The sequence below is a fragment of the Chelonoidis abingdonii genome, chromosome 5 (assembly GCF_003597395.2).
Source record: "Chelonoidis abingdonii isolate Lonesome George chromosome 5, CheloAbing_2.0, whole genome shotgun sequence".
Lineage (NCBI taxonomy): Eukaryota > Metazoa > Chordata > Testudines > Testudinidae > Chelonoidis > Chelonoidis abingdonii.
In genome coordinates this window covers 17,386,203-17,400,078 of record NC_133773.1, presented here as the reverse complement: position 1 = coordinate 17,400,078, position 13,876 = coordinate 17,386,203, and the positions used below count along the sequence as shown (strand labels likewise).

General features: G+C 41.6%; 1 protein-coding gene across 2 annotated transcripts in view; it reads left to right on the top strand.

The window, feature by feature from the left end:
• The window catches only part of RASGEF1B (RasGEF domain family member 1B), a 370,888-nt gene that overhangs the window by 335,561 nt on the left and 21,451 nt on the right, over window positions 1-13,876 (top strand). The window lies entirely within an intron of this gene.

Genomic DNA, 13,876 nt, shown 5'->3' with positions numbered 1-13,876 from the left:
CTGGAGGCAAAGCAGGGTTTGGGGTGGAGGCTGACGGCTTGTGACCCCCCCCCCCCCCATGTATTCACCTCATGACTCCCGTGGGGTCCTGACCTCCAGTTTGAGAACTCCTGATTTACAGTAACGGTAGCTCCTTCCGGACAAGCACGAAAGCACAACCACAGCAAATTAGTGGTTCAGAGAACTTATCTTAAAGTATACTATCTAGAAAAGCCTAATGACCTTTCAGCTGAGATAAAATGTATTATTTCTTTTATAGAAAGGGCTTTACATTTTTACACTGTTTTCCTAACTGAACTCCAGCTATGCCTTTGGTTCAGCACTATTTCCCTCCCCTCACTGCTCCTTCACTCCATTTATTATATTAATGTTCAGCATGCAATCTAAAGGAAAATCTGTAACGTCAGAGTGCGGAATTACACTAACTCCTCACTTAGGCCAGGTCTACACGACAAGATAAAATCGATTTTAGATACGCAGTTTCAGCTACGAGAATAGTGTAGCTGAAATCGAATATCTAAAATCGATTTACTCACCTGTCTTCACCACGCGGGATCGATGTCCGCGGCTCGCAATGTCGAATCCAGAACTCCGTTCGTCTTGCTGGAGTTCCGGAATCGATCTAAGCGCGCTCTGGGATCGATATATCACGTCTAGATGAGACGCGATATATCGATCCCTGAGCAATCGATTTTAACGCGCCGATACGGCGCGTCGTATAGACGTGGCCTTAGTCATCCTGCTAAATGTTGTTTCGTTGTTACTTGTTATGTTGCTGATCAATTAGGAAGCATACTCATTTAAAGTTGTGCAATGCTCCACTCATGTTGTTTGGCTGCCTGCTTTCTCCACAGCTGGTAGCATCAGCGCCTTTCCCTCCACCCCCTACAGTCAGCTGGCTTGCAGAGAGAGCTGGGGGAGGAGCAAGGACTGCTTGCAGGCCTTTAGAAGGGAGGGGAGGGAGAGGGGAGGAGCCAGAACGCAGGGAGCAAAGTAAAGCGGAGGAGGGAGGGGGGGAGAAGAGGCAGGTCAAGGGTGGGGGCTTGGGAGAAGGAGTGGAGTGGGTGGGCTGAAGGTTAAACCCCCTGCCTCTGGTGCTTGCAGAGTAGGGGAAGCTGCCCTGGAACCTAACCCCCCCACCACTTACATTAATTCTTATGGGGAAATTGGAATCACTTAACATTGTTTCACTTAAAGCTGCATTTTTCAGGAACATAACTACAACATTAAGTGAGGAATTCCTGTAGCTATCTGCATTTAAATAAGTTCTGCTGAAACTAAACTTGTGTGCTCCTCTCACTTGGAGTCGTCTTTTAAACACTAGAAAATGCTTGTTGTCATTTGGTGTGAGTGTGCAACGAAATTCTCGATCATCTTCTGGTCCTGTGCTGGAAAGCAAACTTGCAAACAAAAGTTCCCTAACAAATTTTATAGTCAAATGGGGACATTATGAGTAGAAGAGAAATAATCCACCTCTGGCCAAAAGGCATTGTTAAGTTCTCCTTTTTTATTGCTGCTGTGAGGAGGGGGAGGAGGAGTATTAAAGAAATTAAATCACTGCAGTAAGGTGCCTCAGTGTGACTATATATATACTTAGAAAATGGGCACAATTAAGGGAGCAATCCAGCTAAGGTTTCCTGTGAAGTTATGGAACAACTGTATGACTCAGGTATACTTATCCTTCCCATTTTTGTTAATTAATAATCTGTTTTCCAAATGGGAGAACACATTCCAAAGCATGTAGTTTTGTTGTGAGATCATCACATGCCTTCAGTATGTAGCAAAGCATGGGGGCCAAAGGTCAAGTGCTTTCATCACTCAAGAAGTGCTTCTCTCACTATACCTGTACACTCTGTAATAGGTTGTTCCTTATTTTTAAGTATTCATAGACCAGTAGCCAGCATTGATGATGATGTTTTCACCATCAGAGTCTGTATGTGTTTGTTAAATACCATATTTTATGAATGGTTTTAGAGTGGTAGCCCTGTTAGTCTGTATCGACTTATTTGGTGTGAATGTGAATCACTGGATCAAAGTCTCATTGTCCCTTTAAACAGAGAGCCAGGATCCGCCTTCTGTTGAGCATGGGAACTGCTACCAGTTACTAGCAGCTGAAATAAACCAACAAATGAAGTCTGACTGTGTGTGTGTGTTTCTCTTCAAATAGAGCCTCGTCAAGACTAAGAAAAAGGTGCTTTTTTTTTTTTTTTCCATTTGAGCTAGCTTGAACTGTGTCCACATTGGTGTTAAGTGAGGTTTTCAGTTGAATTAAAGTAGCTGATCAGAGCTAACTAGTGGGGGTAGGGAGAAGCCCCCTTTTTCCCTAGACTAGACACTGTCTAAAAATCACTGGAGGAAAATTCAGCGCTGGTATAAACAAGTATCTTTACTATAGATCCTGATGGAGTTGTATTTCCTTTCCCCACAGGTGAATCTGAACAATCTTTGCTTACCTTTTGGTCTAAACACAGTTTTTGTATTGATAGAATTATGGGCATGATTTAAAAAATGCCCCCAAACCTGAAATAGTTATACTGTTACATCCCTTACTGTGGATGCAGTTACAGCTGTGTAACTTATTCTGTTTCTCATATGGGAATAAGCCAAACTAGTATAAGCACTTTTATACCAGTATAACTGCATCCCCACTAGGAAGGGTTGTATTGCTTTAACTACATCAGCACCGTATAGTAAAAGTGGTACAACTGTTGGATGTAAATAAGCCGTTAGAGAGGATACTAATTTGTACTATGCTATATTGTTTGTTTTGTCTCATAAGCAATTTCCTCATTCTTGCCTTAAGCTACAGTAATAGTCTCTATCAGTCATGAATATTTAAAGTCTGCCAAAAGGGCAGGGGGAGGAGGAGGATTGTTAACCTTTTGCCTTACTTCTGCTAAAATAAGATGGCAATTTCTCAAACCAGCACTTAGCACTTTCCTGCATCAGCTAAGTGGAAGGGAGAAGTTTGCTCATTAAATCCTAGTTAGGACAAGTTCAATGTGGCTTTTATAAATGCTGTTGTTAAATCCTGTTACAGGTTGTAGTTGCAAATTACAACCTGCTTGTCAGTTGTGATTATAAAGGCGAAAATGGTGTACAAAATTCATTGTAGCTTTCACAAAATGAAGACAAAGCACGAACCAGCCTTTTGGTATAAAGAGCAACATCTCTCTAATTCAATAATATCTTGCTTTTGTGAGGTCATGGAAGAACTTCTCCCATGTGAGCTTGATGTTCAAAGTTAGTAATGTGTACCTGGCATTAATAATATAATATGCTTGTAAAGCACCTTCTGTAAAATGATTTTGTTGTGTAAAGAATTGTAATAACCCTGTGAAATAGCAAAATATAATTATCCTCATTTTACTGATAGGTGGAGAAATGAGAAAGTGAGAAATTAAATGACTTGGCCAAGGCTATACAAGAAGTAAGTGGCAGAATCAGGACTAGGCTTTAACCTAACCTAACCTCATTTTTATTTCCCTATTGACTACATTTTAATATGGCTTTTTATAAAGGTCTCTGTCACTGCAAACAAATGCAGATCCACTCCTGTGATAAAAGTTTGCTGGTGAAATTGAACTTTATTTTCTGGCCCCAGTCAACTGACTTGGGTCAGGGTTACAAAGGTTAGTGCCTCTGTCATATAAAACAAGTCAGTATTCATGGTATTAGTAACATTAGTTACTGTTATGACCCTGTGGTTATTGTTACTACTCTGATGGTCTCCTGTGGCAAACTTCTTGTATCTTTGTCATGGTGAAAAGCAGTTTACTGGATCCCACTGATGCTGGCTGTCTCTAAGGTGTGTAGATAGGACATCAGACAAAACTTCACAACACGTAGGAGAAATCAACAGCCCATCCTTCCTATAGGAAGTGAGGGAAGGTTAGTGTTTGTGGCCAAAGTCAGTCATTGACTTCAGCAGGAACAATTAGTGGAATGCTGAGCAAATCCTCCCCTGATTGGGCCCAGCAATTCCAGCAGAATTCTGAATGTTTTGAGTCAGATAAGTTGTCTTAGGGCAAAAATATACTTTGTTTTTTATTTGGATGAAAATAACCCAGACTTGGGAGGTGTTTATCACCGTTCACCTTAAGTTGATTGTAAGGTAGAGCTGTTAGGAAGAAAATCCATATGAGATACTTTATGGAAGGAAAATACATTTGAGCTACCAAAAAGCCCCTACCTTTTACTCATCTCAATACCAATTGTCACCCAAAATCTCTCTTCCAGTCCAGCTGCCTGATCATAAATAATGACCTCAAAAAGCAGCTATTACTTCCCATACAGTCTGCTGTTCAGCAAAGACAGTATTTCATTGCATGCGTAAGCCAGGCTGAGGCCACTCTGCATGCTTTTCAAGTAAATTCCTCCTGCAAATCACTACAGAATGGGCAGCAGGCTGAACTCCAGGATCTTTGGAGGCTCATGATATATAGTTACCTCTAGAATAACTGTGCCACTGATCTGCTTCATCAGCTGGCCAAATCTCCATGGTATGAAACCTTCATATTTGATTGGTTCTCTTTTAAGATAGTTGCATCTAAGTGAAGTTCATTGATCCTTGCGAGAAGTACAGTGTTGGTGTTTTAAAGAGGTTTTCAAGATGAACAAACAAGCTGCTTGGAGAACAGCTGTACTTGTGAATGAAAAGCAAACAAAAACAAAAATACACAGCATTAAAGGGAGACTGCTGACATGAAACAATAACATTTTAAAAATAATCCCCTTTCCTGTGTTCAGAACTGAAAGACTGTATACTCATTTTCCTTTCATTGATAGTTTACTCTTTGTAGCTTTCTCTTCTTGGACGATGTTTCATTTTGTTTCTATTCACTTCCTGTATTTCAGTATCAGTAGCTTTTATTGGCATATCTGTTTTGATAAAGTTGATATGTCCAGTATTTGTGTGCATGCGTAGGACAGAGCTCCAAGTAGAACAGTACAGTGGAACTTATACCATGTCATTATTTTTGTAATTTATTCCATTTCTGGCCACCAGGAATTGATGCTGTTTCTGCAATCTTGTTCTCATCCACTATAGTACAATACTGGGGTGTTTGAGTCACCAGCAGCACAGAGGGAATGTTCAAACTGTTTTGATCAGAGGGCTCAGATGTCCTGCTTTACTGGCACTGTAGTAGCATTCTGGTGGATTGTACTGAAATCTAGATTTTTTTTTTTTTTTTTTTTGGTCCTGGTTTTAATCATTCCAGCCCAACGTCTTAATGTGGCCTATGTAGCCTGCACACAAGTGCTTGTACAGTGCTACTTCAGAACAGTGCTTCTCATTGCCATTCAGGAAACTCTGTTCTCCCTGCCTCCTTGCCAGCTGCTTCTGGGGGAGGTATATGGAAGTGGGATGGATGAGCAGAAAAAGTATTAGTGCCTGTATTTTTTATTTTTTTGAGCTTTCGTCTGTTATGTGTAAATGCAGCATTTCAGTATTGACAGGACAGGAACTTTTTTTGTTCCTTTTCTCCTCTTCGGTTGGCAGCCTCTGAGAAAATTAGGTCACACTTTTATGGGCCATTGCTCTGACAGACATATTTACACACAACGTAGCAATGTATGGACTTTTCTAAAAGAAATGGAAGACATTCCAATGACTGTTTATTCAGGGCATCTTTTTTAATCAAGGAGCTACTTTATTACTGTATCACAGTTCTGATAGCTATAGGTGAATGTACATCTAACGCAGGGTAAGCAACCTATGGCACGGGTGCCAAAGGTGGCAAACGAGCTGCTTTTCAATGGCACTCACATTGCCTGGGTCCTGGCCATGAGTCCGGGGGCTCTGCATTTTAATTTAATATTAAATGAAGCTTCTTAAATATTTTAAAAACCTTATTTACTTTACATACAACAATAGTTTAGTTATATATTATAGACTTATAGAAAGAAACCTTCTAAAAACGTTAAAATGTATTACTGGCATGCGAAACCTTAAATTAGAGTGAACAAACGAAGACTCGGCACACCACTTCTGAAAGGTTGCCGATCCTGATCTAACCCCTTTAGATTTTAAACCATTCCCTGTTTACGCCAAGAATGAAGAAAGAGTCCTCTCCTGGGCTCCAGAGGAAAGATGGGTTTATATCAAAATAGAAGTCTTGATCTGTTCAGCACTAACCTAAGAGATTCTCTTCCCCCTTTCAGCCTATTATTTTCTGTAAGTAATCTGTCATGAATTGTACATATAAGTTGTGCAGGATCACATACAATTCCCAAGTCCTCTACAAATTTTATTTAAATTAACCAATGGCTCAGTTTCTAAGTTTTACATCATGTTCGTCTGTCCTGCCACAATATTAACAATTATGAAAACTTGTGCCCTCTGTTGGATGGAATGTTTAGACGTGTGTATGTGCATGATCATGTCTAGCAGCTACTGCCTACAGAGAGTTCAAGCCCTGATACTACCACACAATATGAGTGTTTCCAGGTTACAGACAGTTTTATTATGCTAATCTTTTAGTACAGACAAGGGAATTCTCATCTCCGACCCCCTTCTGGCTTTGACAATGATTACACTGTGATCTTTTATTATGAATGCACAGTGCCACCATTTACAATTTGGTGCCCTTAGAAAATATATTTTTTAAGGAATATTATTAAATATATCTCAGTAGCATAATACAGAAGAAGAAACCTTGGATATTTCTTGGTGTCTCTTTAAAGTCATTTTTCATCCTTCAAATCACATTTCTGGCTGAGAATTTAGTACCCATTATTATCATCTGTAACGCCTATGATTGCTGTAACTTCAAGCTTTCAGAGAAGACGGTCACTCCTTGCAGTTTGCTTAGTTTGTGTGTTTAACAGCACTCCTAGGTAGAATCAGTAAATGCTGCTTCCTCAAGCCCTGTGAGATGTTGCTTAACAGGAACACAACAGCAAAACTGAAACTGAGGAGTTCTTCCTCTTCTCTTTGTGTTCATTCTAGGTTGCAGCACAACTCATAATAAATGAAACCCCCTTGCCAAATGCACAGAGAATATACTGCAGGGAGGTTGGAATGTGTGTTTTCTGCCACAGAATGATGTTGAGCTCTGGTAACATAGCTTTTGTTTCAAAGGGCTCCAAAGGCCTCATCTAGCTAGCATCAGTTGAAATCGGTGGGAGTCTTTCTGTTGACTTCAGTGGTCGCTGAATCAGGTCCAAAACATTTCACAGGTCTCTATATATATGATGAGGGATAGGGGGTAAACCTCTACTCTTCTTAAATAGATATATATTCAAAGAGATCTTTAATGACTGCATGTAATAGACATGACTACGAGTTGGCGGTGTGAGTCAGCCTGGGGAATTACAGACCAGTCAGCTTAACTTCTGTACTCAGAAAGATAATGGAGCAAGTAATGAAGAAATCAGTTTGCAAACACCTAGAAGACAATGAGGTGATAAGTAAAATCGTGTCAAACCAACCTGATAGCTTTCTTTGACAGAGTAACAAGTCTTGTGGATAGGGGGGAAGCAGTAGATGTGGTAGATCTTGACTTTAGTAAGGCTTTTGATACTGTCTTGCATGATCTTTGCATAAACAAACTAGGGAAATACAACCTAGATGGAGCTACTGTAAGGTGGGTGCATAACTGGTTGGAAAATCATCCCCAGAGAATAGTTATCAGTGGTTCTCAATCATGCTGGAAGGACATAATGAGTGGGATCCTGCAGGGATCAGTGCTGGGTCCAGTTCAATATCTTCATCAGTGATTTAGATAATGGCATAGAGAGTACCCTTATAAAGTCTGCGGATGATACCAAGCTGGGAGGGGTTGCAAGTGCTTTGGAGGATAGGATTAAAATTCAAAATTATCTGGACAAACTGGAAGAAATGTCTGAAGGTAAATAGGATGAATTCAATAAGGACAAATGCAAAGTTATGCCATATTAGGAAAGAACAATCAGTCTGCGACACATACAAATGGAAATGACTGCCCAGACAGGAGTACTGTGGAAAGAATGTGGGGGGTTTAGTGGATCATAGCTATAGAGTCAACAGTGTAACACTGATGCAAAAAAAGCAAACATATCATTGCTGAGAATGTATTAACAAAGAGGATTGTAGCAAGACTCAGCAGTAATTCTTCCACTCTACTCTGAGCTGATTAAGGCCCAATGGAGTTATTGTGTCCAGACTGGGCCCACATTTCAGGAAAGATGTGGAACAAATTGGAGGAAGTCCAGAGAAAGAGCAACAAAAAATTATTAAAGGTCTAGAAAACATGACGGATGAGGAAGACTTGAAAAAATTTGGGTAGTTTAGTCTGGAAAAGAGAAGGACTGAGAGCGGGACATGATAACAGTTTTCAAGTACATAAAAGGTTGTTATAAGGAGGAGGGAGAAAAATTGTTCTCCTCACCCTCTGAGGATAGGACAAGAAGCAATGGGCTTAAATTGCAGCAAGGGCAGTTTAGGTTGGACATTAGGAAACATTTCTGAACTGTCCCAGTTAGGGCTGGTGCAACCATTTAGGCGACCTAGGCAGTCGCCTAGGGCACTGGGATTTGGGGGACGCCATTTTCTTTGGCAGCGACCATGGCGGCCGGATCTTCGGCATCCCCAGTCACCACCGGAGTTTAGACGGAAGGAGCTAGGGCAGGGAAGCACGGGGAGGGCCGCCTGCAGCAAGTAAGGAGGGGGCCGCATGCAGAGGAACTCTCCGTCCCAGCTCAACCCTGCCCCGCCTCTTCCCTGAGCACGCCGGGGGCAGGGGTGAGCTGCTTCGCTTCTCTTGCCTCCCAGGCTTGCGGCTCCTAGGCTGATTGGCGCCGCAAGCCTGGGAGGCAGGAGAAGTGAAGCAACGACGGCGTGCTTGGGGTGCTCGTGCGCGGAGCAGGGGTGAGCTGGGGTAGGGGGGGTGCCTCAGGGTGGAGCTGCCACAAAGGGGGTGCCTCAGGGCAGAGTGAGGGAGCTGCCACAGGGGGGGCTCCTTGGGGGGGGGGGCGCGCAGGGTGGAAGTTTCACCTAGGGCGTGAAACATCCTTGCACCGGCCCTGGTCACAGTGGTTAAGCATTGGAATAAATTGCCTAGGGAAGCTGTGGAATCTCCATCACTGGGGATTTTTAGAGCAGGTTGAACAAATAGCTGTCAGGGATGGTCTAGATAACTCTTAGTCCTGTCTTGAGTGCAGGAGACTGGATTAGATGACCTCTCGAGGTCCCTTCCAATTCTTTGATCTTTTAAGTTTCATCTGAAAGTAGCATGACCTACTGGATTTCAAGCTTGCTCTCCCCAGGTAGTCTTTCATCTCAAATTTTCAAAAGTTGCTCTCTATGGCTGGTAAACTATTGTTTTTGGTGGCACTTCAACCTTGTATAAAATGTTTGCACTTGTCACAAATACAGACCAAAAAAGTAAGATAAGGGCAGACTTCGTGGTCAAATTTCTAATCCTTCCTTCCTTCCTTCATGTCACAGTTAAGGCTCATTTTAACTTGTCCACATCATTCCCCAGCTGGAAAAGATAATGTTAATGTTCTTTACTACAGCCTTGTACTCCTTTGCTTTTACCAGCCCCAAAGTTTATAGCAGCCTATCTCTTATTGAAAGCCTATTTTTCAGCATGTTGGGAAGCGAAACTCTGAAAGGAGATTGTGGCCTGAGTCCTGAATTTTTTAGGGAGGCATGACTGCAGATCTGCTTCCCTCATAGGAAGGTAAAGGTTCTGTGGTCTTCCTTGTGTTCAGTCTTACTGTCTTTTGGGTGAGTAGTGCAATATGAGCAAAAATCAAGTGTGCTAGTACTGTAGTGTGCCTTCCGTCTGTAATCAGGTTAGTACTGAATTCTGAAGTGACTCCCTCGATGCAGACACAGGCTGACTTTATTTTGTAGATATGATGTGCAAACTGGTCTCTTAGAAGAGCAAAGAAAACAGACCCTGTCCCCTGCGATTGCCAGTGAAAAACTAATTCTTTTCTGTTGTTGAGGGTTGGCTCAGACTCACTCAGTAGTAGAACTGGCTGGGAATTTTTTGACAATACATTTATATTGTCAGGAAAAGCTGATTCATTGAAACTGAAACTTTTCAAGGAAACATCTGTTTTGATGAAACTTTCATCAGGAAGGTTTCTCAGAATTGAATTGAGAGAGAGAGTCTGATACCCCACACCTAATTAGCCAGCACCTCAGTAGTTAAGGTGCCCGGGATGTGGGAGACCTAGTTTCAGATGTCTGCTCTACCGATTTGGAATAAGGACTTGAATGTGGGTCTCCCATATCCTAGGTGAACTCCATAACCACTGGGCTGTTGCCTGTTCTGGGGAAGATGGGAGTGGTACTGTATGAGTGTGTGTGTCTCATGTTTTGTGTGACAAAATTTTCAGAGGTTTGTTCTGTTCCATGGTAGAACAAAACGAAACTTTGAAAACTCCAATTATTATTATTTTGCAAAAGGGAATTCTTTTTTTCTGGCCAGCCCTATGCAACACCATGGAAGCTTTATCTGAATCTTTTGGGTTTGCCAAATTAGAGCTGGGGTAGTGCAGGAATTGCTAGTTTTGTTCATGTGTTTTCCAGCTTCTGGCATTATACTCCCATGAAACCTGTTACTAATATTTATCAAGCTTGAGATCCCATTATGCTATATATTCTACCGACACCTAGCAACAGCAAGTGTCTTCCTTGAAGAGTTTGCAAATCTAAGTAGATGAGACAAAAGATAGAAAAGAAGTATTGTTCTCCTTTTGCAGGTCGTGAACCAAGTCATAGAGGTTCAGTGACTGGCCCTAGGTCACAGAGGAAGTCTGCGTTGCCAAGCCAGGAAATAAACCCATATATCAGTCCAGGGCCTTAATGACAAAACCATCCTTCATCCTAGCAACAACAAATGGGTTTTGTTTTGTTTTTTAAGTTAACCAAACTTTTCCAAATTTTAGTAAAAATGTTCAGTTTTAATTTGGGTGAAAGTTTGCAATTTTTTTCAGCTTCATCACTTCTTCAATCCCAATTCTAATATTTTCTTTTAAAAGCCCATTCTACTTTGTAGAATGTACCAATATTCGCAGATACTAGGAAACCCATCCTACTTGTTTCTAGACTTCATGGACCAAATTCAGCTCTCTTCCTTCTATTCATCTCTGCTGAAGTCATTCTGTAGGCAGAATTTGGTCCCATTTATACAGATCCAGGGGAAATTAGAACAAAGTAGAATGCTTTTTTTCTGTACCTCCTCGCTAACTACAGCAAAGACAAGATCAAGGTTAATAAATCACACTGGAAAAGTGCATATGTTATGTGAGTCATCCTGTTGGATAGACTATATTTATCACCATCATGCTTTGATATCCTCCATTTTGTCACATGGACAATGTGTTCCGTGTCACATTCACTTGCACCGAAATCCTTGTCTGTCCGGATATGCTGTATGCAGTGCATCTCTTACTCAATACAGCTTGACATTTCATTGAGACAGAACTCAGCTGTCTGGGGCAGGAAACTTCTCTAAATAGTTTAGAGACAGTCAGTACACATGATGTCACATTCCTTTTCACCCATATATATACACGCACACCCCACGATATCTGACCTTTGACCAAGTAGTTTATAACATTGTTAACCCATCAAATCTTTAATAGTTGATTATTTTTTCCTCTTCATATAGTCACTGTAATTTTTCTAGATCTTAAATTTAGTATCCATTAGAAACAAACATATGAACAATGCTGGTGGCACTCATTGTGCTAAGAATTAGAGGATCTAAACCACAAAATAAAGTCTGTTTCCCTTGGGAGTTAGTTACTGAAGTTTAAGCCACTTTCTTAGCTTTGATTTTTATTGTGCCTTAAAAAAATATACATACCATAGAGGAGAGCATACTCTTGGGTTTTGCCTGTTTATTGTAGTAAGCTTTTATTTAAATCATTGTTAGTTGCTTAGTGATGTGCAAAACTGGACGTTTTTATTGAAACTGTACAGCACCTCCAAAATTTGGTGGTAAAATGAGACATTGATCTGAAACATCTCAGATTTTGGTTCTGCAAATCAAAATCAATCTGACTGGGAATTAGGATATGCAAAACCAATATGTGTTGGTCAGATGGGACAAAACGTTAACTTCTCTTTCAAGCCTTTAACTTGAGTGACTTGGATAAAATGGGACCTGGATTCAAACAAACTTCCATGTTTGTTTTTGAATCCAGAAACTTGGTGAAGAGTGGGTTTGTGGGACCAAATCATGGCTTCCTCAACGTTCTCCATTAAGTATATGTTGGGGGCAATTGGTCTTTGGACGTTTTGGTGTGAATGGCAGCACTTATTTGGAATACATCTCTACCCCAATAGAACACAAATTCAGATATAATGCGGTAAAACAGTAAGGAGCCCTGGGTCCTTTAAAGTGTCACCTGAGCCCCACTGCTTTACTGCGTTATATCCGAATTCATGTGGAGCCCCGGGCCCTTTTAAAGGGCTAGAGGCTCTGGCCACTGCCGGGGGCCCCAGGCCCTTTAAATCCCCACCCAAGCCCTGCTGCCAGAACTCCGGCAGTGATTTAAAGGGACTGGGGCTCCCTGCAGCAGCGGGAGCACCGGGTCCTTTAAATCACCACCAGGGAAGCCAGTCCAGTCAGGCATGGCATACTAGACCGAACCTGATATAACATGGTCTCACCTATAAGACGGTGAGATTTTTTGGCTTCTGAGGACCACGCTATATCTGGGTAGAAGTGTACTTGTGTAATGTGAATTGATGGTCTTTCTCTCCTGTCTGGCTAGAAATATACATCATAATGCCTTGCTCTGGGACAGTCACAGCAATTGATTCTTCTGTCAGTAGTTAATTGGCTTCTGAGTTAGAGCTGAAGAAACTATCACCACCATAGCTTGAAATCACACACACAACTCTCCTGCCTCTGGATTTTGTTATAAACTGTAACCGGAGACACCTTTCAGCAAAACTAGGGGATTTAAGACCTTTGCAAAGCTGTATTTTGTCTAAGCTTCTCTTTTGAGTTCTTGGGGTTATCTAATTCAAAGAATCAAAATAAAACTTTGGGCGGGACTGTACACAAAGTGAAAACACAGAATATGTTTACATAGTGTCTGCACCTCAGATGGCCACATTTCATCCAGCTCCTCTCATAACCTTTTCTTATTCCTGGGACCACGCTAGCTTGGCAAACAGTTTCAGAGACAGTCTTTCAGAATGCTTTATCCTGCCAAAGACGGCTGTAATACGGCCTGCGTCTCATCTGCTGGGCATCCATAATAAAGGAATCTTGTTTGCAAGAGTTCTGCACCTTGCCGCCTTCTGCTGTGGCACGTACATTATTTTATTCTTTTTCCTCTTCCCTCCCAATTCGTGGTGCTGGAAAGAATCAGATCCCTGGTTGAACAGCTGCATGGAGTGACTAATGTGACTTTTCAGACCCAGAGCCTCCTCCCCCAACCCATTTTGATGCTAATATCTTTTGGCATCTCGAAAAAGCAGGATTAGTGCAGGTCATGTAGGCCAGGAGCCTCCGTTCACTGTCCCTCTCTGCTAAGCAACAGAGTTTGGCTTTCTCTTATTGTTTACTTACTGAATCTCTTAGTCTTCTGTTGCTTTGAATGCCTCCATTGTCTGGACATACTGCCAGAAGCAGAGTGTCTTTGGCTCTGTGTGCAGTGCATTATGTCCCCAGGAATCTAGCTAATAACTTAATAGCTTCTAGTCTCTACTGAGTTCACTCTGAAAAGTGCTTTGTTATGAGTTGCAGAGCACACAGATGGAGAGGAGCTACTTATCTCCAGGCTGTCACATTACTACTTGTTGTCAAAATCAGGTGCCTTCACAGACTGAAGAGTGTGGCTTGAAAGATCCTTTCTTTCCATATAGGTTTTGACACAATGGAGAGAAAAGCAACAGCATCTGCACTTACAATGACGG